The sequence below is a fragment of the Chrysochloris asiatica genome, unplaced genomic scaffold, assembly GCF_000296735.1.
Source record: "Chrysochloris asiatica unplaced genomic scaffold, ChrAsi1.0 scaffold00104, whole genome shotgun sequence".
Taxonomy (NCBI): Eukaryota; Metazoa; Chordata; class Mammalia; order Afrosoricida; family Chrysochloridae; genus Chrysochloris; species Chrysochloris asiatica.
In genome coordinates this window covers 9039655-9062729 of record NW_006408622.1, presented here as the reverse complement: position 1 = coordinate 9062729, position 23075 = coordinate 9039655, and the positions used below count along the sequence as shown (strand labels likewise).

At 43.0% G+C, this 23075-nt stretch overlaps 1 pseudogene; it reads right to left on the bottom strand.

Annotated features, from left to right (window-relative positions):
* Positions 1-21810, bottom strand: part of LOC102817668 — a 27566-nt pseudogene extending 5756 nt beyond the window's left edge.
* Positions 21811-23075: the final 1265 nt, after the last annotated feature.

Below are 23075 nucleotides of genomic sequence, written 5' to 3'. Positions count from 1 at the left end.
GAGGAGTTCTCTCAAACATACCAATGATTGTGAGGTGGGTACAGGACCAGGCATCGTGTTGTTCTATTGTACACAGGTCACTATAAGTCATAACAGACTCAACAGCATCTAACAACAACAACAAGCAGCTTAAAGCAGAAACAATAGAAAGTCTTATTTTCTGATGATATTGTAAGTGTTTCATAATTCAAATTTAGCTCCTTGATTGTTGTTGTTAAGTGCCTTCGAGTCAGATCCAGCCCATAGCGACCCTATACAGGGTTTCTGAAGAGCGACTGGGGAGCTTGAACTGCCAACCTTGCAGTTCAAACAGCTTTGCAGTCTGGCACATTAACCCACAGCACCACACCAGGGCTCCTTGATTAGTAAATATTAAAACACGCAATTATTAAGCAGTGTTGAGGCTTTTTGAAAGATGAAGATAAAGAAAGGTCCTCTACGACACTCCCTATGCCCACCTGCAGCAATGACAAACCATTCCCTTTGAGAATAAAACATTCAATTAATTACTTTAAAAAGCCACCTTGCAATAAGAGAACACAGCTATTCCAAAAGTAGATTCTGAAACAGCAGGGTAAGATGCCCTTACCTAGCGACACCAAGTTGCTCTAGTTCTCCAACATGACCTCTCTATACAAATCCCTTTGAGCAGAGTCCAGGCATTCCCATTCTTCCTGAGAGAAGTTAATAGCAACATCCTTGAATATCACTGATCTCTGAAACAACAAATATATCATTTCCAATGTGGAAACACAGGACAGAGTTTTTCTGTTGAAGGGGATTTGCTAGGGAGCATCACACAAAGGAGGTAGCAAAGCAAGCGGGCTGGAAAGCTCTGAATGGATGACAATAAAGTCCCAACACCACATGCTCATGCTTCTTCCTTGTTGTTGCAGATGTTGCCTCGTGTGTAACATCTCATTAGGCACAAAGCCTTGGAATTAATAAAGTAAACGTGATGTTGTGAAAGAGACGGCATACATTAGCACCCTGTGCCTTATATAGATAGTCTCAATAAATGTGAGGTCCTCTCTTCTTCTTGATTTAAGGTCTAAGCAAAGTAATTGGGGAAATCCTTCTATAAAATTTTATAAAATAAGATTCGTATAAAATGAAAGACTACTGAAGCCTGAGGCTCATGATATCAGACTATTACATTGAAAGTATTTTCCTTATAACAAATGATTAAGTAAATATTTGTATTGGCTATAGACTAGCTCCATATAATGAATGTGTCTGACTTAATAATTGCTCAGATATGGATATTTTAGGTTATGTAAAAATATTTAAGTATTGCTTAGTTTATCGTTCTTAAGGGCTTACGCATGTGAATGACGAGCCTACTTTGTTACTATTCATCATTCCTAAACGTACTTTTTCCTTGTTCTAAGCAATAAAACTGTAGGATAAGCACTGGACTGCTTAACCACAAGGTCAGCAGTTCAAACCCACCAGCCACTCCCCAGAAACCCTATACAAGGTTGCTACGAGTCAGAACTAACTTGATGGCACTTAACAAGAAGAAGTAATGAAAGGGTAGGAAATATCACTGATGCCAATTACACATTCTAGATCAGCACATAAAGTTCAGCTATAAAACGATCCATATTGTCAGTATTCATCAACTATGGGTCCCTGGGGGAGATTCCTGATATCTCTGTCTGTCCTCAGCCCCTAATCGTGTTCATGTGTTCCCCATCTTAAAAATCACACAAAGAATTAGCGGGATTCCTGAGGTGGTGCTGTGGGTTAATGCTCTGGACTTCAAAGTCAGTTTGAACCACAAGATCGGCTGTTCAAACTCACCAGCTGCTCTTCGGAAACCCTAGAACAGGGTCACAATGGGTCAAAACCAACTCGATGGCAATGAACAACATAGCATTAGCGAGCTCTTGCCATCTATTAAGACTGATCCTAGTCAAGACCTATCTTGTCTAATCAGGAAACTGGGATCTAAAGGTATATTCAAAGTTTTCTTAGGTGTGGTTCCATTTAACATCCTCTCCAGCTTATTAAATCAGAGTTTGCTTTTTTCTATTAGTCCTAGTCAAAAACGTTGAGTGGACTGTTTAATAATTCTGTGACTGTAGCTTAGCTAACAGAGATGGACTTAGGGAAAACACCACCACGAGAGTTAAGAGGGGTTGGGTTGTAATGCAACAAATTGGGGAACACATTCCTGAGAAGGGGACAGTTAGGGAGTTAGTTTCAGGAATATTAAATGCAAACACACACACTGTGGAACAAGTGACTACTTGAAGAAGGCATGAGGAAATACCAATTCACCTGAGCCATGATTTTCAAAGCTGCAGGAACTCCTCAGTCCTCTTCTGGGTCCCTATCTTAGAGAAGGTAGCACTGGGCAGGAGGAAACAAGACATTTGAGAGCAGGCTTTTTGCAAGGTTCCAAATGGTTACATTAGAATTGCCTTCGTTGCTGCCCTCTTCCTGTCTCTTGCTCTAACCTCTAACCCCAAAATATATACCTTAGTGATCAGAGGGGGATTAGAGAGAATATAAAATCTACATAGATGGTAGTCCTTACTCCAAAATCAAACCCAAAAAAAACCCCATCATTTTTTAAGGGAAACTTATTGATCACATATCTATACATATTATGATGGAAGTAAACTTAGATAATAAGCAACTGTTATATTTCAATATAGTTAATCATCATACAAAGCTACTTTAACCCATCCACTGCCATCAAGTCAATCCCGATAAATAGCAACACTATTTACGGGAGCATGCTAGTGGGTTTGAATCACTGACCTTACCATTAGCAGCCCAATGCTTAACCCACAGTGCCACCAGGACTCTTTTAGAAGGCATAAATATTTTATTTTTTAATGTTTTATTGTGAATTATGTAATAGTTTACATGGGAGAACATTAGTTTTACATTCATCCTATTGTATATCGTTTCATTGCCATGGTTACAATCCCCTCCATGCATCATCAACCAACCAAAGGTTATACACTACAAGCCTGTCCCCCCAGTCGTCAGCACACAGCCCCTCTCCCTCTCTGTGTCTAAAGTCCCCAGCTGCTCCATCTCTCCACATCATCGTCTCTGCCTCCATCTCAGGCATCACAGAAGGCATAAATATTTAAACGCTTACAACTTATTATAATGAAATCATTTAAATTTACAAAATGACAATCCATATTCAATTAAATATTGCTGATCCTGTTCTGTGTGTGTAGAATCAGTGGAAATACATCATCTACAAATGAAGACTGCTGTAAGCATTTGATACTGGAAAATCAAATATCACAAGCAGTATCTCAGGATTCTGAGAAGACGGAAGCAAAAAACAGAGCATCATTCTGATCCTCCCCACAAATGCAAAAAAAAATACCACAAAGAAACAGTGTTTGGTCTTGAGTGACTTTAAATAGATAAGCAAAGGATAGATAGTACCAGGGGAAAGTCCACATGCAACAATCAATGCATCAACAATGATTTGCATAGCATGGGAAAATCGCTTCTCCCAGTTCCTGCTCTCCCCCAAGACATGTGAGCCCTGGCTATTGTCCACTGGGGAAGCAACCCCAGCAAAAGAGCCTGCTTTACTACCCTGTCTGTACTGAGAGACCAGACTCCAAGCTTCTGCTCTAAAATCCATTGAGAATTTCCTCATCTAGATACAAGTCTCCTGCCAACTCCTACAGGAGAATCTACTACCCTAGTCAGCACTCTACCTGCCTCCCTGCATACTCCATAACTCAGGCCCCCCAAACCAACAGGACAAACCTCCCTTGTGGCCAGTTCGAGTCTGTCTGCCCCTGTTTCTGGTTGGTACTGAGGGCTATTGATTGATTCTGTTGAATACTAGGTAGTAGGCACCTTGAGTAGAGACTAGACTCACAGCCAACAATCTACTGAGAGAATGCTGAAGACAGCAACGTAGCCCTTCCTGTTTTGTTGTGAAGTGCTGTCAAGAAGGTTCCGACCCATAGCGACCCTGTATAGGGTTTCCGAGGAGCAGCTGGTGAACTTGAACTGCCGACCTTGCAGTTCAAATGGCTTTGCAGTGTGGTGCATTAACCCACAGCACCATACCAGGACCTTCTTAGGGGTATTATAAATGTATGTACAGACCCTCTCCAACTCAGTCATGGAAAGCTGCCAGGTTTCTGGGACTTGCCCTATAACAATGTCTGCCCCCATAGTCAGTACTTTACCTGTCTCCCAGACTCCCCACAGCACAGGCCTCTGAAACCCATGGAAAAGACCTCCCTGCAGGTCATTTGGGTGGGTCTTCTCTGCCTTCCCATGAGTACGCAGGACTGGTGAATGAGATGGTTGCGTGTGAGGAAACAGCCAGCCACTGCCCACACACTATGGGGGACAGACGCTCTCATACACGTAAAGCAGAACTTAGGGTCTGCAAAGTTGAATATCTTTCTGGTACTCTCTGTTCTGGTAGCGTAGTGGTTACGAATTGGGCTGTGAACCGCAAGGTCAGCAGTTCGAAACTACCAGCTGTTCCACGGGAGAAAAATGAGGCTTTCTGCTCCCATAAAGATTTATAGCCTCGGAAACCCTGTACAGGGTCGCTATGAGTTGGAATCGACTCCACGGCACATAACAACAACTCTCTGCTTTCAGCCAAGATCTACCGGACATCAGTATCCATATCACTTAGCATGGTATTTTCAATCATCTCATATATATATATGAAAACTGGAGAATGAATAAGAAAAGCAGAGGATAAGTGATGCATTTGAATTATGTGTTGGCAAAGAATATTGAGTGTACCATGGACTACCATAATAACATAGTAAATCTGTCTTGGAAAAAGTACCGCCAGAATGCTCCTTAGGAGGATGGTGAGGCCTCATCTCATGTATTTTGTATATGCATGTTCTCAGGAGGGAGTATTCCCTGGGAAAGGATATAATGCTTGGTATAGTAGAGAGTCAATGAAAAAGAGGAAGACCCCCAACAAGACGGACTGATATTGTGACTGCACCAATGGGCTCAAACATAACATCTGTGAGGCCGAGGCAGTACCAGACAATGTTTCCCTCTGTTGTACTTGGGGTCATTATGAGTCAGAACTAACTCAGTGGCAACTAACAACAAAAAATCTTTACAGAAGCAAACTGCCTCCTACTTCTCCTGTGGAGGGGCTAATGGGTTCAAAGCACCAACCTTGCAGTTAGAGTCTGGCACTTAACCCATGGCACCACCAGGGCTCCGTCTTTCTATTCAACTAGCAATTAGGAGAGAAAAGAGGTGGTCGTACAAGCATCAGTTAACATGGATGTTAGAGCAAAACCTATTACAAGAGCTAACGCTGGATATTACCGAAGAAGAAAAGCACCAATCCAGCAAGAAGACATAACAATTATAAATAAATCCCTGAGATACAAATGTCTGACTTATAAACAATTCAAACTTTCTCATTAATGATATTATGTTATATCAATTCATCCTCAAATTGATACAATGGAACCAAACCTTAATCTCAGCTAATTTTTTATCAAAATCATCTTCATTTTCTGCATGGACAGCTTTTAAATCACTGAAAAAGCTTTGAAAACTTTCTTACACTAAAGTAAGGCTAAGGAGCTCTGGTAGCGTAGTGGTTACGAATCGGGCTTCTAACCTCAAGGTCGGCAGTTCGAAACTACCAGCTGTTCCGTGGGAGAAAGATGAGGCTTTCTGCTCCCATAAAGATTTATAACCTCAGAAATCCTGTGCAGGGTCACTATGAGTCAGAACCGACTCCACAGTACTTAACAACAACAAATAAGGCTAAACAAGAACAGTATGCATCTGTTCTGACTTACCTACAAATTTGACTTACAGATTCATTTTGGAACAGATCTCGTTTGTAACCTGGGGGCTGCCTGTATATATGCACCTAACAGTAAAGGGATGGGAAGGTGAGTGGAATGCCAACGGAAACCACAGGGAGGAAGCAGGATAACTGTTGTTGCATGGAGCGGATTGCAATCATTGAGCTGAAACCAAGTGTAGGATTAGTAAAGCTGATGACCTTGTCTGTAAACCTCCACTCAATTCACAATAAAAAGTAAAAATAAATAGCAAAGAAATAAAATGGCATATGTCCTCCAAATGACACTCTATGCCATATGTAAATCAAGTCACAACTGTGTAGACTTTCTCTAACAATAAAACTAAAGCCTGCTGAAAGTTAAAAAACAAAACAAAAGAAGAAGGCTTTACCAAAAGAGTGAAAAGCCAACCTACATACACACTGGCTGGGATAAAGATCCTCAGGAACAACACATCAATTAGGGTCTAAACTCTAAAATTTATTTTAAAAACTTTAACAATTCAGCAGCAAAAAGATAAAGAATCCAGTAATAAAATGGGCAAAGGACACAAACAGAACCTTCACCAAAGACATCATGAAACCAACAAATAGATGAAAAGACATTCACAATCCCTGCTGTTGTTGTTGCAAATGCTGTTGAGTTGGTTTCGACTCATAATGATGCTGTATAGGGTTTCTGAGGAGTGGCTGGTGAGTTTGTGTTACATATAGACTTGGCGGTCCAGTGCTTCAGTGCTTACCCCATAGCGCCACACCAGGACTCCTCACAACCATCAGCCATTACCAAAATCAAAAAGCCAAAAACTACTGCCACTGACTTGATTCTGACTCACAGTAACCCGATGCTGCTGCTGTGTGCCAGCCATCAAGTGGGCTCAGACTCACTTGTTTAGTTCAGAAGGATTCGGAAAAGAGGAATGGAAACAGGAAGAGAGGAACTTACGTTCAGGGGATTGCAATGAATGAGATAAAACAAAATGTGTCTGAACTGTTGAATGTAAAGCTGATGACCTGCTCTGTGAAACTTCACCTAATTCAATATAGTTTAAAAAGAAAAGAAAAATAAAAACTAGAAATAGTAAAGCAAATCAAAAAGAATTTCTATAAAATTCTAAAAACCTTTATTAAGCAAAAATACCGAAAGGTGAAGCTATTGTTTCTTAACATTTCCTCTATCTTGGTCTATAAACTTCTGAAACCAGAGTCCTGGTGTGGCGCTGTGGGTTAATGCGCTAGACTGCAAAATTCACTTTGAACCGGGAGGCTTGCGGTTCAAGTTCACCAGCTGTTCCTTGGAGGGTTGCTATGGGTCGGAACCCTACTCGATGGCCCTTAACAACAACAACAACAACACTTCCCCAAAGCATTTTGCACTCTTCAATTTATACCAGCAGTTTTGGCATCCTCAAGGCACTCAAATCATGTTTCTTTTTAATGTTCCTTGCGTTTGGGGAACAAATATTAGTCTGAAGGAGTAAGATTAGGAGTGTAAGGTGGATCGAGTAGTTTCCCAATGAAACTCTCCTACGACACCCCTTGTTACTCTCCAAGAATAAGCAGGTGCGTTGTTGTGATGGGGAAAAAATTCCCAAGTGTTACTTTCCTGTTCTTTTTTCACCAGTGAGTGCAGTTTTCAGTGTTCTTAAAACTTCTTCCTAATAAGCCCACATGGTTGTCCTGTGTCCCTTAAGAAAATCTACAAAAATTAACCCTTTGGTATTCCAAAAAACACTCACCATTAACATTCTAAGCTGACCTCTTTACCTTAAATTGAACTGGTCCATTAGATCCCCTTAGAAGCCACTGGTTGATTGGTGGTTGTTTTTTTGATTGGCCCTTTTTTTGAACGTACCCTAATGAGACTAAGACAAGTGTATTACTGAGCGAACTTGTCTGCAGATATTCACTGATTACAAGATATGTTTAAACATGTTTTATCTGAAATAAATTTGTATATATATGTATGAACTGAGGAGCTCTGGTAGCATAATGGTTACGAATCGGGCTGCTAACCTCAGGGTCAGCAGTTTGAAACTACCAGCTGTTCCTCCGGGAGAAAGATGAGGCATTCTGCTCCCGTAAAGAGTTATAAGCTCGGAAGCCCTGTACAGGGTCGCTATGAGTCAGAACCGACTCCACGGCACATAACAACAACAACAATGTATGAACTGGGACCCTAGTAGCAATACTTTTTAATTTAAATCGTGAGGCTGGAGGAGGACTGGACAGAGTTTTGTTCTGTTATACATCAGGTTGCTATGAGTCAGAAATGACTTGACAGCACCCAGTAACAATAATGAAACTGCAGGATGATGGATTTGAAGTAGATCATATTAATAACCCACGAAATGGTCTAAATACTCAATTCAAATAGATTGTCAAATTGGAAAAAAATGCAAGATTCAACTATATGCTGCAATTTAAATACCAGAACACAAATAGGTTCAAAATAAAAGGACAGAAAAAGATACATCATGCTAACATTAATAAAAAGAAAACTGACGTGGTGTGTAAAATATCAAGTAAAGGTGATATTCAGAGGCAAGTATATAACAGGAATATAAAGATTATTTCATAATAATAAAAGTGTTAGTTCATCACTTTGCTGTTGTTGTTGTTAACTGCAGCTCATAGCGACCTTGTATTTGTTGTTGTTGTTGTTGTTAAATGCCATCGAGTCGGGTCCGACCCATAGCGACCCTGTACAGGGTTTCCGAGGGGGTAATCTTTACGGGAGTAGAAAGCCTCATCTTTCTCCCGCGGAGCGGCTGGTAGTTTCGAACCGCCGACCTTGTATAGGATTTCCAAAAAGCGGCTGGCATGTTTGAACTACCGACTTTGTGGTTACCGACTCAGTGCTTATCCTACAGTGCCACAGGACACATAAGCTAACACATATATGTACCTAATAACAGACCATCAAAATACACAAAGCAGAATGTAAGAGAAACTGCAAGGAGAAATAGACAAACACAAAATTATAACTACAGATTTCAATACCCTCTCTTAATAATCGATTACAGAAAATCAGTAAGGGTACAGTTTTAAACAAGACTATGAACCCACTAAGGAGCCATGGTGATGCAGTGGGTTATGCGTTGGGCTGTTAACTACAAGGTTGGCAGTCTGAAACAACTCGCCACTCCACAGGAGAAAGACAGGCAGTCTGCTCCCATAAAGATTTACAGCCTTGGAAACCCTACACAGAGTCACTGCGACTCAGAACCCACTCAACAGCACCCAACATCAACCTACTTGACTTACTTCATGTCTACCCAACAACAGCAAAATACACACTGTTTTCAAATACACAAGTAATTTATTAAGAGACTGCATTCTGGAACATCAAACAAATCTCAATATGGTACACATAAAAGAATCCAAGTCAGATAGGTGTGTTCTCTGAATAAACGAAATTTCAAAACAAAAACAAAAAGATCTTTGGAAGAGTCCCCAAATAACACTCATTTAATTAATGCCAGTCTTGGGGAGAGGGGGGAAAGGCAAATTAGAAAGGATTTTGAACTGAAGATGGAAAAAGTGAAACACGGTAGACAAATAATATCTTTTGAAGCTAGGTATGTGAAAGTTCACAATACTTTTATTTACACTTGAAATTTCAATAAAAAGTTAACAAAACAGAGTGTTGTCATTTCATATACAACTCTCCTTTCTAAATCATGAATTTCATATCCGTTCTTTCTCAACTACTATTTCAAAGACTCTGTCACAATTAACTGCATGTTTTTCTTGCTCCTGGTCTACAAAAAAAAAAAGAAGAGAAAAATGCCTTGTCTCTGCATCATTTAAGAAAGCTTCGGTGGGAAAACTTTAAAGCACAATAGAGATTCCTATGAAAAGTAAAGGCATTTAAAGGAATATCTACTCACTCACCTTAGTGCTTTGGAATGTGCAACAGTCCTTCTTTCTTCCTCAGGACGCTCTCAGAAAAAGAAAATCATAGGCTACTACTAGGCTTTTCTTGGTATATCAGTATCGATGGGTCCTGCATCTATGGATTAAAAATATTGGGGTGAGGGGAGCAATTCAGGGGTCAAAGCAATCCCTCAAAAGCTAAGAGGAAGCCTATGTACATACATGTTATCTACATACATTTACATTGTATTAGTGAACCCTGATGCCACAGTGGAAAGTGTGTTGCTAACAGAAAGGTCGGCAGTTCAAATCCACCAGTTTCTGTGATGTCTGGAAATCCTAGGGGCAGTTCTCTACTGCCCTATAGGTTTGCTGTGAGTTGGAATCAACCAGGGTACAGTGGGCTTGGTTTTACATTCTTTTAGGTATTACAAGTAATCTATGCAAGGATGTGTGTAAATTATATGCAAATATGTTTGCCGTTTTATTTATAGAAGGGACTTGAGCATCCATGGATTTTGGTATCCATAGAGGTCCTGGAACCCTTGAAGATAGGCAGGGACGACTGTACACTAAATTAGAACGTATCTTCTTCCTTTACCTTTATCAAAAGAAATAGTCCTGTGCCTTCTGTACCTACAAGAAAGAAGCCCCAGCTGTCTTGGGGCTACAATCTATTTCTGCTTTTAAACTGTCTATTGGAGATAGAGCCCTGAAGTGTGGCTGGCCCTATAGTACTCCCCACAAATATTTCAACTTCTGGGATTCCCTTACATAGCCAAGTGGCCTGTCTTCAAGATGCTATCGATCCTAAAATTCTCATCCGTACTGTTACACACCTCACAAACAAACACAATCGCAGGCACAAAAGCAACTCCAAGCAGTCAGGTGGGGTTACTACAGTCACAAAGACCCTTATAACAAACAGCAGCACACTCTCAGAGTCAAAACTAACCCCACGACCACAAACGCTCACACAAAAGCCCACTGTCGCCCCTCACAGTCACTGAGACCAGGAATGCTGTTTCACTTACAAAACCATACTAGTCACGGCCACACGCGCAAACCGAGAGATCTTTCCTCCACACGGTTCCTCCAGGGCACTCCGGACACTCACCTGAACAATTCAGGGGCCAGAACCCGGCTCCCAGCATCCGACCCGATACCGAGTCGGCCAGGGCCGCGGGCTGCTGAGCCAAGATCGGTCCACTAACGCGGCCCTGTCCCCACGCCAGAACCCCCAAACAGAATAAACGAAAACAAAGCGTGGCTCTTTGAGTGCTGGGCCTGTGAAATGTAGTCCGACGCCTGGACGGCCGTTGCCGGCCAACCAAAATGTGGGGACTCCCAGTCAATGACTCGCGTTCAGTGAATCCTCAAACCTAGCCGCTCTAACCAGTTGGCCCCAACGACTGCACCCGGAGACTTCTGGGAGTGTCTGCTCGCGCTCAGCGCGCAGGCGTCGAACGCCAGCTATCTCGGCGGTTGGGACCAGAGGCGGCGTGAGTGTTGAGTCACCTCGGTCAGTCTTGTTAGGATCCGGAGGTTGCTAGGAAGGTGTAAGAGGGAGAACAGGGATGAGGGACGTGAGAGATGTTGGGCACACTGGGAGTCTCAGTGACCAAGTGTGTGCTTCAGCGGATTTCAGTCTATGTGTGTGTTTCTTCACGCTATTGGGGTATAAGGTGATTTGTTACTTGAATCTGCATTGTTGTTGTTGTTGTTAAGTGCCATCGAGTCGGTTCCGACCCATAGCGACCCTGTACAGGGTTTCCGAGGGTGTAAATCCTTACGGGAGTAGAAAGCCTCATCTTTCTCCCGCGGAGCAGCTGGTAGCTTTAGCACAAGACAAATCTGCTGCACAAAATCTCTTCTCAAAGTGTTAAAGAGCAAAGATGTCAGTTTGAGGACAAAGCTGTGCCTGATCCAAGCCATGGTATTTTCAATAGTCTCATATGCATATGAAAATTGGACAATAAATAAGGAAGACCATAAAAGAATTGATGCATTTGAGTTACGGTGCTACAGAATATTAAAAGTACCTTGGACTGCCAGAAGAACAAACAAATCTGTGTTGGTGAGATTTTATCACTCATATTTTAGCCTGGACGGCACTTAACAACAACAACTTTAGCCATGTTATGAGGAGGGGTGAGTCCTTGGAGAAGGACATCATGCTTTGTAAAGTGGGCGGTCAGCAAAAATGAGGAAGACACTCGAAGTTAGAATGGTACAGTGGCAGCAGCAATGGACTCAAGTGTATAACAACTGTGAGGGTAGCTCAGGACCTGGCAGTGTTTCCAAACCAACTCAACAGCACCTAACCACAACAGCAACAAAGGCAGCTTGAAACACAGACACACTACTTCTCACAAAATAAAAGTCAGCACTCTGAAGACTGAAGACAGTTAGGAGCTGTTATTGGGCTAAATCAGGAACTTAGATTATAGTATTCTGATTGGCAGGCAAGAGACTGGGGAAGCTGGAGGTGGAACATCCTGAAGCAGTGGCTTTAATATGATTGATTTAAGATGGATTTGTGTGACCTAGCCTCGATGGCTTAATAATAGTCAGAACTAGACTACAGCAAGATAGAAAACAATTTTTGATAAAGGAAATGAGGGTAAATTGCTACAATTTGATGAACTTGACCTATACTCACAGAGGTGGATGTGGTGGTGGTGATTATGTTTCGTGGAGTTGGAACTGACTCATAGTGACCCTGTACAGGGTTTCCAAGGCTGTAAATCTTTATGGGAGCAGAAAGCCTCACCTTTTTCCCATGCAACAGCTGGTAGTTTCGAACTGCTGACCTTGCGGTTCGTAGCCCGCTTCATAACCACTATGCTACCAGAGCTCCTTATACTCATGTAGGCAGTGGCTCAAAATACCAACAGAGAGGGAAGGAGTCTTCACATCCAAGTATCAATACTATCCTCTCTGTATTCAGGGTAGATAGGTACTGGCAACTTAGACAATGGTTACATAAAATGAGGGAACTATAAAGACACGAAAGGAGCTCTGGTAGCTTAGTGGTTACGAATCGGGCTGCTAATCTCAAGATCAGCAGTTCGAAACTACCAGCTGTTCTGTGAGAGCAAGATGAGGCTTTGTGCTCCGGTAAAGATTTACAGCCTTGGAAACAGGGTCGCTATGAGTCAGAACCGACTCAACAGCACTTAACAACAACAACAAAGGCACAAAGTGACTGGCTTACAAGATTTCAAGAGGGAGTTTAGTTTAAGAGTGTGTGGGGGAAGATAGAGTCCCCACTGAATAGTTTTCATCTTGTCTAGATGGGTCTGGTAAAAAGAGATGGGGATAAGATTCTTACGATTCAATAGTAATTGTTATCATGATTAATTGTGACTGTTACAATTGTAAAGGTAGAAGTTTTGTTAACAAAAACAGGGAAGTGGTTAATCTTACAGTCCAGAAACAGAGGACCCTAGGACCATCAAGGGAGAAGAGCACAAGCGGAATGCGGGAACTTATCCAGAGAAGCAGCAACACCAGAGATGGAGGCAGAGATGGGGACATAGAGAGAGGGAGCAACTGAGGATTCTAATGGAAAGAGAGAGACTGAGAGCTGGTGGCCAGGAGGCAGATTTGCAGAATGTGCCCTTTGGTGGTGTAAATTACTATATATGCCTGAGTGTTTAAAAAAAAAAAAAACAGCTAAAATGAATAGCGAGAAATACCTTTAACTAATGGCACGTGGAGGGGATTATAATCATTGTAATGACACAAAGTATATGATTTGTTGAATGTAAAACTGATGATCTGCCCTGTAAACTTTCACTCAATCCACAATAAAAACTTTTTTGAAAAAAGAAAAAAAGATGGATTTGTGAATGCATTGGATTAGGTACAATAAAATATGTGACTACAGGCAGGTATGCAGTTGGTAGTTACAAGATGACTACAAGCTATACTTTGTTGAGACTGTCCTGTTAACAAGAGGTTCCTAAGCAAGTGCTTTCTGATCCTTGCTAGTGCTGAAAACCTTGGATAAAGTGCTGATGTCAGATCTTTTTTTTTTTTTCCCGTGTCCTTAGCTTGACCACAGAGAAAAACATTTCCTCAGCTAAATGAATAAGTCTGTATGAAGGTTAACTGTTGCTAGAGATGGCAAAATGAAGTCAGACACAAATCCCAAGATGAAGTCTGTCTAACCCTGAAGCAGCTGCCCAGATCACCAGCTACCTCAGTTTTAGAACCCTTACACATGCCCTCCTTGTAATCAAGAATTTCTGTTGATCACCATTGGCTAGAGTGCTTTCTTCCACATGAACTTCAGATATGAGGTTATTTTGCAAGTATTCTTGTTTAACAAGCTTTTTAAGGCCCCAGACACTTACAGTTATGAAAAGGTAGCCTGAAACCATCAATTGTGTTTAACGTGCCTTAGCTTTAGCCTCTTGCTTCTATGGTTCCTTCAGTTAAGATCTGTGCAAAAAAAAGATTGGAGGAATAACACAGCTTTCAGGGAGCTAACTCAAAGATTGAGTTCAAGTCCATCTGAAACATGCATACTTTAAACGTGCATTATTCTCGTCGTAGTCTTGGGGTGGTGCTGTGGTATAAGCAATGGACTGCTAACCACAAGGTAGGCAATTCATCCCATCAGCCACTCCTATAAAGGGTCACTATGATCCAGAACTTATTCGATGACACTTAACAACAACAATAAGGCATTAGGTTAGCTTTCTGAATTACAATCTTGGTAAAACATAGATAATATTTAGCGATCCCAATTATGACACATACCAGTCATTAATATTAGCAAACCTGTACGTAGGATTGACTTGGTGATCTGTGGAGCCAGCCGGCTTTCTGACAAATCTACTACCATAGTTCTCTGTAAGTGTTGCTCAAGATACAGCATGAGGTGTTGGCGTTACCACAATTCTTTCTTCTTGAGTTAAAAGGAATTTTATTATTGGATACAACTTTGGCAGAGAATTTGCAAATTTAGGGTCAGGGGAAATGTATCATCAGCTATCTTTTCCATGACACCAGATAAGTTTCAGACAGCATTTTCCAGGTCTGTTGTTCTTGTTAAGTGCTGTCAAGTCAGTTCCGACTCAGCAACCCCTGGGCAGGGTTTCCAAGGAGCAGCTGGTGGGTTTGAACTGCCAACCTTATGGTTCACGGTCCAGTGCTTATCCTACATCACCACACCAGGCTCCACTCTGTCTAATGGAGTCTATCATGCTAATGCGTCAGACTGCAACGTTGTTTCAACTGCAAGCTTGGTGGTTCAAGTTCACCAGCTGCTCCTTGGAAACCCTATACAGGGTTGCTATGAGTCAGAATTGACTCGACGGCACTTAACAACAACATCTAAGGAACTATCTAGGAGTCCAAGAATGCATTGTCCTATCATTCTAAAACCATTGTCCTATCATTCTAGACAGGAGAATGCCCAAGCGTAGGGATGGTTAACTAGGTACAGCTCTTTCACGTTGGGATAATCTGATTCCTGCTTTAAAAGGTGTGCCCCTAAAGAGCACAAATCATTTTCCTTCCATGTAATCATGGGGATAGGGATAGATTGAGTTCTTCAAGCCAAATTTCAGCTAAATAATTATTACAAATGGATAACTGTCCCAACTTTAGTTATCCAGAGCTGCTTAATGTAAGGGGGCACAAGATGGGGGACTGTTGTTGTTGTTAAGTGCTGTAGAACCCTGTATAGTGCTTCCAAGGAGTGGCTGGTGGGTTTGGACTGCCAACTGTACAGTTCAGACTGACTTTGTGATCCAGTTCATTATGCTACAGCACCACACCAGGACTCCATAAGGTTTGGCAGCAGTGGGATTCGAACCCATGCCCTCACAGAGACTGAGCCTTAATCCAGTGCCTTAGACCACTTGGCCACACGAAGCTAGTTTTAGTAAGGTAAGTTTTTTTAAGTTAGATCATTGTCTTAGGCCGGGTTTTCTTGAGACACAAAACAAGGAAACATATATATGTATATATGTTGTTGTTGTTGTTGTTAGGTGCCATCGGGTCGGTACCAACTCATAGCGACCCTATGCACAACAGAACGAAACACTGCCCGGTCCTGGGCTAATCTCATAATTGTTGCCACGCTTGAGCCCATTGCTGCTGCCACTGTGCCAATCCATCTTGTTGGGGGTCTTCCTCTTTTTCTCTGCCATGATATCCTTCTCCAGTGACTGGTTCCTCCTGACAATATGTCCAAAGTGTGTAAATAGCTTTGTTGTTGTTGTTGTTAGTGCCGTTGAGTCGATTCTGACCCATAGCGACCTTGTATAGGGTTTCCAAGTAACAGCTGGTGAGCTTGAACTACCGACCTTGCAGTTCTAACGAATTTGCAGTCTGATGCATTAGCCCACAGCGCCAAACCAGGACTCCATTGTAAATAGCTTTAGACCATAGAAATATGTAGGCCCTTGGACAAGATAGTTTTGTTACTGTGTTCTATCCATAATCCAATACTACAATCTCGGTTACAGCTGACCTATTCCCACTCTTTAGTTCCTCTAGTGGGAGTCCTCGCATGGCACTGTGGGCTAATGCTCTGGGCTGCAAAGTAGGCTTGAACCACAAGGTCGGCTGTTCAAGCTCACCAGCCACACCTCAGAAACCCTATACAGGGTTGACTCAATAGCACTTAACAACAACATCAACAAAAGAGTTCCTCTAGTGTTTAAAGAGTGAAATTGAGATTTTATGTGAATTGAATTTTGAGGAGCAGCATTTTATAGGCACCATGACAATTATGATACAACCTTGATACAAAGTTGCTTGCTGAAAGTGAAGAGGACTTAAAACATTTACTGATGAAGATCAAAGAGCACAGCCTTCAGTATGGATTACATCTCAATGTCAAGAAAACAAAAATCCTCACCACTGGAACAATAAACAACATTCTTATCAACGGAGAAAAGATTGAATTTGTCAAGGACAACAAAATTCTTGGATCAACTGTCAACACTCATGAAAGCAGCAGTCAAGAAATCAAATGACATAATGCATTAGGCAAATCTGCTGCACAAGACCTTTTTAAAGTGTTGAAGAGCAGAGATGTCAGCTTGAGGACTAAGGTGCACTTGACCCAAGTCATAGTATTTTCAATAACCTCATATGCATGCAAAAGCTGGACAGTGAATAAGGAAGACCATAGAAGAATTGATGCTTTTGAGTTATGGTGTTGGAGGAGAGAGTATTGAAGGTGCCATGGGCTGCCAAAAGAACCAGTAGATCTGTTTTGGAAGAAGTGCAGCCAGAGTGCCCCTTGGAGGCCAATATGGCCAAATTTTTTCTCTCATACTTCAGGCATATTGTCAGGAGGGACCAGTCACTGGAGAAGGATATCATGTTTGGTGGAGGGACAGAGGGACAGAGAGGGACAGAGAAAAAGAGGAAGACTCCCAACGAGATGGATTGGCCAAGTGGCAGCATCGATGAACTCAAGCGTGGCAACAGTGGTGAGGTTGGAACAGGATTGGGCAGTGTTTCATTCTGCTGTGCATAAGGTCGCTATAAGTCAGTACCGACTCAATGGCACCTAACAACAACAACAATGACAATTATGCGCTTCCTTTCATCATGGTTACAAATAAGGTTGTTTTCATCATGAATGAGGATATTATTATGAGGTGGTTGCGAAGTGGTCTGTTTAGGTGTTTTATCATTTAGGTTATAACCTTTAACTGCTGATATCTGAAGAATCCCTTTAGGTTGAGGGCCTGAATTTTAATCACAGCAATCTCAGAGGGGCTCAAAGGGACTTCTAAGAGGCCTGTCATCCAAGGGACAATTTTTCCTCCCCAAAGGATAATTTTTAATTTGTGTCCCAGAGAGGTTTGAAACCCCCTCTGTTTTCATAACATGCAAAAATCATGAACTCAAAAAAAAAAAAATCATGAACTCTGCCAAACTCATACCTTAAGTCCATGTAAGCCTGCCCAGAATTTGTAAGCCCTTGTGGGCACGATCGAGTCAGTATGTTGAACTGAAGTAAATTTTGGAAAGGTGTCATTTTTGAGGACTTTAGGGAATTTGATAATAACATATCCTCCCTGGTCATGGGGGGTAGAGGATCAGGTTTTAAGTAAAACTCATCAGTAAATAAAATTATTGAATTTGAAAGTGAGGTTTCTTGTAAAAATGGGGATAAAAGCTGTCCAGTAATATTTAAACAATCCTGGGGAGGATGATCATCAATGGGGGGGGGGGGAGTAGCATGCTGTTAAGTCAATTCAGACTCCTAGTGCCCCATGTACCACAGTTCAGACTCCTAGTGACCCATGTACCACAGTAGAACTTCCCAGTTTCTTAACCTGTCATTTTTATGAGACCAGATCACTAAGTTGAATTTTGTTGTTGTTGTTATTAAGTGCTGTTGAGTAGGTTCCAACCCATAGTGACCCCATAAAGGATTTCCTAGGAGTGGCTGGTGCACTTGAACCGCTGACCTTGTGGCTCATACTGACCTTGTGATCCAGTGTTTTAACCCACAGTGCCACACCAGCCCTAGGGGGTTACCAAAGGTGAGGGGACAATTCCATTATCTTTTAATTCCATGTTTCCATGAACTCTTTGAAGCCTCTCAAATTTCATAGAAGGTTGGGTAATTGTTACTTTTCTTGAAGATCCTGTGCCTCCTGTGGTAAAATTTTGTAACCATAGACTACTATGTGCAAGGCAAGTCTGTTGAGAATTTGAGCACACCAGTAAAGTGTCTGCATCGCGTAATACCCCTCCCTTCCCCTCCCACTGCAGTTGAGTCAATTCCCACTCCTAGCAAACGTTATATAGAGTTTCTGAGGTGGTAAATCTTTACCGGCGCAGAACTCTCATCTTTGTTACATCCCCTACTCCTCTCTTATCGACTAGCTTGTTAATCAACATTTCATATTTATGAAAATAGTAAAAAATCTACTATTCAAACATTTCAAACATTAATTATGTACATTAGGATTAAAGAAAATAAGACATGTGCCAGGTTTATGATAGTGTCTGTCCACATCAAGTCCTTAATAAATATTCTCTTTCCCTTGTTCTAAATCCTTACACCACCGCTCATCTGACAGTTCGTCGTACTGTGGTGGCTTGCATGTTGCTGTGATGTTGCTGGAAGTGATGCCACCGGTATTTTAAACATCAGCAGGGTCACCCTGGTGGACAGGTTTCAGATGAGCTTCCAGACTAAGACAGATAGGAAGAAGGAGACATGAACTACTTCCTAATAATTAGTCACTGAAAACCTTATGAATAGCAGTAGAACACTGTCAGATAGAACCAAATACTGAACATTGAAACATGATGAAGAGCCCAGAATAGTGTCAGATATAGTGTGCCAGAAAATGAGCCCTCGGTTGGAAGGTGCTCAAAATATGATTGGGGAAGAGAGGCCTTCTCAAAGTAGAGTTGGCCATGATTACGTGAATGGAGTAATGTTTTTGAGACCTTCATTTGCTGATAGGGCATGGCTCAAAACAAGGAGAAACAGCTGTACACTTCCATTCATCGGCATATGGAATGTATGAAGTGTGAAACTAGGAAAATTGGAAGTTGTCAAAAATGAAATGGAAAGCATAAATATCGCTATCCTAGGCATTAGTGAGCTGAAATGCGCTGGTAATAGCCACTTTGAATCTGACAATCACATGGTTTACTATGCCAGGAACTACAAACTGAGGAGGAATGGTGTCTCATTCATAATCCAAATGAAGGTTTCAAGATTGATCTTTATACACAATGCTGTCTGTGATAGGATAATATCCGTACACCTACACAGAAGGCCAGTTAACACGATTTCTCATTCTCCCACTTGTCACTAAACTTAACTTGCTCTTCACCAACTTCTGTACTTGAATCCATTTCTGCTCCATTATTATTTCACCATCTTTAGACCTTTTCCACCACTAAGAATCCACATGCTGCAGGTAAGTCAGGACAGGGTGGGAAAAACTATATGATCATATTATCAGGAGGGACCAGTCCCTGGAGAAGAACATCATATTTAGTAAAGTGGAGGGTCCGAGAAATAGAGGAAGACCCCCAACTAGTTGGATTGGCACAATGGCCACAGCAATTGTGAGGATGGTGCAAGACTGGGCAGTGTTTCATTCTTCTGTGTATAGTTCAAACCCACTAGCTGCTCTGGGAAACCATATACAGGATTGCTATGAGTTGAACCAGCTCAACAGCACACACCAAGTACTGCTTGGAGAAAGAGTGGAGAGATTAAAGGTTAGGGTGGGAGAAACTATCAGGTTGGGAGATTTAAGCAGTTCTGATTGTTCTCAGGCAATAGGGTGTGAAAGATTATACATGCTGAAATGGTGGTGTAATGAGATGGAGGAAACTGTCCGATGGCAAAATGGGGGCCATATGGCACTGTAGGATAAGCACTGACTGCTGACCACAGGGTCAGCAGTTCAAATCCACCAGCCACTCCTTGGAAGTCCTATACAGCATTGGAACTGGCTCAACGGCACTTAACAACAATTGTTACCAAGTCATGGGGAGTTGTTGCTGGTAAGTGCCTTCCAGTGGGCTCCCACTTATAGCAAACCTGTAGGGCTTCCAAGGAGTGGCTGGTGTGTTTGAACTGCCGGTTTATGGTTAGCAGTCCAGTGCTTATCCCACAGCCCCACACCAGGAGAGCCCATATGCTGGCAGGAGAGGGTGCTGGGATGAGAAACCTTTTGAAGGGTAGAGTAGATTTCAATTCATAAAAGGATCTAGGGTAGGAGAGATCATATTTGGGGGAATTGGGGAAAATGCACACAAGATGGAAGATAACAATTGTTAAGGGGTTTAGAGTGGAAGAGTCATGGACTTGATTCTCATTCATGATGACTCTGTGTGTCTGAGTAGAACTGTGCTCCACAGGGTTTTCAACGGCTGACTTTTTGGATAGACTCGAACTTCCAAACTTTTGTTTAGCAACATTCACATTAACATTTGCACCACCCAGGAACCCCCAGAGTGAGAGAAACCAACCCTAAGTTCCATTCCTTGAAGCTGTAGAGTGGGAAAAGACCAGTTGATAGAAACAGGATGTTGGAAGAGGGGACCCCTGGAATTCCTGACTGCCCTCTTCTCCTCCAGCCGCCCTTCTAGGCTCTAGTCATTTGCTTCACGGCCCAAATCGTGGCTGCTGGTGGAGACCGTTTACCTGTATCAGCCTCCTTGTGCCCTTGGGAGGCTCCGAGGGGGACCACTTTCATTGCTATCTGCTCTTTGGTTGGGGTGAGCCCTGAGCCCGCCTCTACTACCCTGCTGGTTGACCTTAGGGAGTGTCTTCCCCTCTTTAGGCTAGCCCTCCCCACCGCGCCTGGGGCTTTTCGTGGGTTTTGGGCCCAGGCGGTGGCGGTGTGTGCGCTGACAGCTGCGGCAGGGTTAAGGGGGCGGGGTCTACACTGGGGCCCCAGCGCTTTTCGTTGTACCCTGGGTGATCGTCAGGTACCTGTACGAGAACACACAGTGAGTTAGTTGTGGGGCCTGGTAAGTAGGCACGGCTTTGGGAGTTGGGGCGTGATGGTGATCTGGGGCCTGGAGGGAACGTGGGTGGGGTCTAAAGAATTAGTGCGCTTGGAAAAGTTGGCCACTATTGGTAGCGTAATGGTTACGAATCGGGCTGCGAACCTCATGGTTCTGCTGCTCCGCGGGAGAAAGATTAGGCTTTCTGCTCCCGTAAAGATTTACAGCCTCGGAAACGCTGTACAGGCTCGCTATGAGCCGGAACGGAACAGACTCCACCGCACATAACAACAATTGGAAGGTAGGATGAGTGGAGCAGAACTAGCCATGGGCGGGGCTTACAAGAAAGGGGATGCTTCCTTAAGGAAGATGGGCGTGGCCTGATGAGTAAATTTGTACGAGTCCCTGAGTGGACTTAGCTGTCTCAGCTCTTCCCACTAGTCTCCCAGGTGCTGGGGGCGGGACGATATCAGAGCCATTTGGTGGATCGCGGGAGAAAGATGAGGCTTTCTGCTCCCGTAAAGATTTACAGCTTCAGAAACCCTGTACAGGGTCGCTATGAGTCAGAAACGACACCACGGCACCCCTATCCTCCTGACCATCTTGGTACGGCCGCCTTCTTCTCGGACCTCCCAGGACAGGGGTAATTTCCTCATTTTGGCATCCTGGTATCTAAACTGAGAATGCGGCAGATGCGCTCACTGTCCTGACTACCGACTAAGGTGCAAGTCCGGGCTGGGGCGGAAGGTCACACGGGTTATGATGATGGCCACAGATGCCCTCTATTACCCAGGCTGGTGCGCTCCACATTGACGCTGGTGGCCCTGCTGGGCGTCCACAAGGTGGTGTTTGCGCCGGTGGCGGTGACGGAGGAACAGACCCTCGGGACACCCTGCGCTTCGCCAAGCTGGGATGGAGGTTCAGGGATATTAAATCCTTTAACCCACAATCATCCTTGGGCCCAGGCACTGAGTGCGGTATAAAGACCGGATTTCATCTTTCATTCCGCGCCCAATACTGAGCTGCCTTCTGTTCTACACAGATCCAGGATTCCGAGGCTAGATAGTCCTGGCTCGGTCACTTCTCAGCCGCTCTTCCCAAGTAGAAAGAAATGTCTTCCCCTTAAGGTCGGGACTAGGGTGAGGCAAGCAGGTGACTGTTGTTGTTAATGACCATTGAGGTGATTCCACCTAATGGTGACCCCAAGTGTTACGAGTAGACCTACACTCCATAGGGTTTCAGGGCACACAGGGTTGCCATGAGTCGGAACCAACTTGATTGCAACTAAAAACAGTAACCATCATCATGGAAGAGAGCTGCCCTGTCTTTTCTTCCGCAGTACCACTGGGTAGATTCAAACTGCCAGGCATATAAGTGTTTGTGTTACTCAGGGAGGGACCTAAAGAGCAACATTTAAGGAAGTAGCATTTCTGTGGGGTGATGAAAACATTTTGGTAAAAAAGAGTGGTGAAGGTTGTAAGGACACAGTACCACTGGGACCATACACTTGAAAATTGTTTAAATGGCGTATTTTATGTTGTGCATATTTTAACACACACACAATTTGAAGGAGGCCCTCAAGGCCGGCCCTTGCCTCAGCCCCTAGTTCAGGCCCTGCTCCACCTTGCTGGGCCTCAGTTTCCTTGCCTCTAAAGTGGGGATAATTTTAATCTCACTTCACAAGTTTGCTCATTCAGTCAGCATATATTTATTGAGCATTTACTATGTGCTATGTGTGCCAAGGAGTCCTGGTGTAAGCACTGGACTGCAAGGTCAGTTTGAATCTCAAGGCCGGCAGTTCAAAGCCACCAGCCGCTCCTTGGAAGTCCTACTTAGGGTCATTATGAGTCAGAACTGACTAGAAGGCACTTAACAAAACGTGCTAAACGCTTCTTAGCTAACTGTGGAGGTCCAACCAAGA